Source organism: Schistocerca cancellata, unplaced genomic scaffold (genome assembly GCF_023864275.1).
Source record: "Schistocerca cancellata isolate TAMUIC-IGC-003103 unplaced genomic scaffold, iqSchCanc2.1 HiC_scaffold_674, whole genome shotgun sequence".
In the NCBI taxonomy this organism is placed as follows: Eukaryota; Metazoa; Arthropoda; class Insecta; order Orthoptera; family Acrididae; genus Schistocerca; species Schistocerca cancellata.
This window is the reverse complement of record NW_026046685.1, coordinates 645,001-647,500: the sequence shown is the minus strand read 5'-3', so window position 1 is coordinate 647,500 and position 2,500 is coordinate 645,001. Positions and strand designations below refer to the sequence as shown.

The 2,500-nt window shown below is 57.4% G+C and overlaps 1 non-coding gene across 1 annotated transcript in view; it reads right to left on the bottom strand.

Annotated features, from left to right (window-relative positions):
- Window positions 1-1,172, bottom strand: part of LOC126138966 (small subunit ribosomal RNA) — a 1,909-nt gene extending 737 nt beyond the window's left edge. Inside the window, exon 1 of the ribosomal RNA XR_007528454.1 lies at window positions 1-1,172. This exon is cut by the window's left edge and continues 737 nt beyond it. This is a non-coding gene — a ribosomal RNA (small subunit ribosomal RNA).
- Between the last annotated feature and the right edge of the window lie 1,328 nt (window positions 1,173-2,500).

Here is a 2,500-nt window from a genome sequence, read left to right as displayed (position 1 = left end):
CCCGCCGAGTCATCGGAGGAACTGCGGCGGATCGCTGGCTGGCATCGTTTATGGTTAGAACTAGGGCGGTATCTGATCGCCTTCGAACCTCTAACTTTCGTTCTTGATTAATGAAAACATACTTGGCAAATGCTTTCGCTTCTGTTCGTCTTGCGACGATCCAAGAATTTCACCTCTAACGTCGCAATACGAATGCCCCCGCCTGTCCCTATTAATCATTACCTCGGGTTCCGAAAACCAACAAAATAGAACCGAGGTCCTATTCCATTATTCCATGCACACAGTATTCAGGCGGGCTTGCCTGCTTTAAGCACTCTAATTTGTTCAAAGTAAACGTGCCGGCCCACCCAGACACTCAATAAAGAGCACCTTGGTAGGATTTCAACGGGGTCCGCCTCGGGACGCACGAACACGCACGAGGCGGTCGCACGCCTTCGGCTCGCCCCACCGGCAGGACGTCCCACGATACATGCCAGTTAAACACCGACGGGCGGTGAACCAACAGCGTGGGACACAAATCCAACTACGAGCTTTTTAACCGCAACAACTTTAATATACGCTATTGGAGCTGGAATTACCGCGGCTGCTGGCACCAGACTTGCCCTCCAATAGATACTCGTTAAAGGATTTAAAGTGTACTCATTCCGATTACGGGGCCTCGGATGAGTCCCGTATCGTTATTTTTCGTCACTACCTCCCCGTGCCGGGAGTGGGTAATTTGCGCGCCTGCTGCCTTCCTTGGATGTGGTAGCCGTTTCTCAGGCTCCCTCTCCGGAATCGAACCCTGATTCCCCGTTACCCGTTACAACCATGGTAGGCGCAGAACCTACCATCGACAGTTGATAAGGCAGACATTTGAAAGATGCGTCGCCGGTACGAGGACCGTGCGATCAGCCCAAAGTCATTCAGAGTCACCAAGGCAAACGGACCGGACGAGCCGACCGATTGGTTTTGATCTAATAAAAGCGTCCCTTCCATCTCTGGTCGGGACTCTGTTTGCATGTATTAGCTCTAGAATTACCACAGTTATCCAAGTAACGTGGGTACGATCTAAGGAACCATAACTGATTTAATGAGCCATTCGCGGTTTCACCTTAATGCGGCTTGTACTGAGACATGCATGGCTTAATCTTTGAGACAAGCATATGACTACTGGCAGGATCAACCAGGGAGCTGCGTCAACTAGAGCTGAGCAGCCGGCCGCCCGGGAGTGTGTCCCAGGGGCCCGCGCGAACACGCAAGCGTCCGCTCAATTATTCTGCAAACAGGAGGAGGCTGAGCTCCCCTGCACAATACACCTCGAAACCCTCTCAGGTCCCGGCGGCGCGCAGCGCCGTCCTAAGTACTTGGTCGGGTTCGAGAGAGGCGCAATCGCCCGGAGTTAGGCGAGTAGACGCTTTAGGTGCGACCACCCGTGCTCCCAACTGAGCTTGCCGCTGCCGACAGAGGCCCGGGAGCGTGCTGTCGTGGCATTGCCGGCGGGAGACAACACGCGCCACCTACGGTGACCGGCAGCTCCAACGCCAGCGCCACAGAAGGGCAAAGGCCCCACGTGGGTGCCGAAGCGAACTCTCCCAGCACAGCGCACGTGCCAACACGTCTGCACAACTGCGATACAAACCACCAGCGAGAACCGCTGGGGCGACCGAGCAGCAGACGGCGTCGCGGCGCCGAGTGCCGGGCGGCGGCGCATCCTCAACGCACACAGTCCTCAGTCGGACCAGCACACTGCAGATGTCCACCGCGCTTCGCACCGGGCCCGCGAGGACCCACTTTGGCCGCCCGGCGCCGCGCGCAGGGTGCCCCGGCGCGCAGCTGCGCCGCCTGCCGCGTCCGTCGGCCGGCGCGCCTGCCACTGGGCGCCCCCACCAGCCGGCTGTAGCGCGTGCGCCCACGCACCGCGCGGCCAGCACGCCGGGCGGCCCCCCCTCACCGGCCGGGGACGGTCCCACCCAGCCACCGCCGCGTATCGCTTCACACACAGATTTGCCCTTACTGATTTACCTCCAGCAACAACAACCGTACCACAATGGGTTTACCAGTTGTTCATTTGCGTAACGTCACCAGCAAACGTAGACGTCCATCCCAGTTTGCAAATGCAACGATTATTGCATACCTGTCTGTTAGGTGTCACGACACACTACGTCTGCCCACATACACGCAACAAAATGTGCACGACTAGAGAACACGTGGGAGGTGGCCCCCTACGTATGCGATGTCCATTACGAGACCGACTGTCAACCAGCATCTGTACCATGTCGCAGATGTGGAACGCGGTGCACCATGCTATCACACTGTGTGAGAAGAGACGACTACGTTTGAATACACGCGCCACTACATCAACAGACGGCTCATGCTGATCGCCATCCAGGGCGTCCGTTACTCCCACACGTCTCTATGGCGTACCACACTGCAATGTAGCTGTTATGGGGAGACGGCACGTGGCTGAGTGCACAACATTTGGACCGTATGGTTCGCTGTTGTTGGGCGCAGTCGTTGT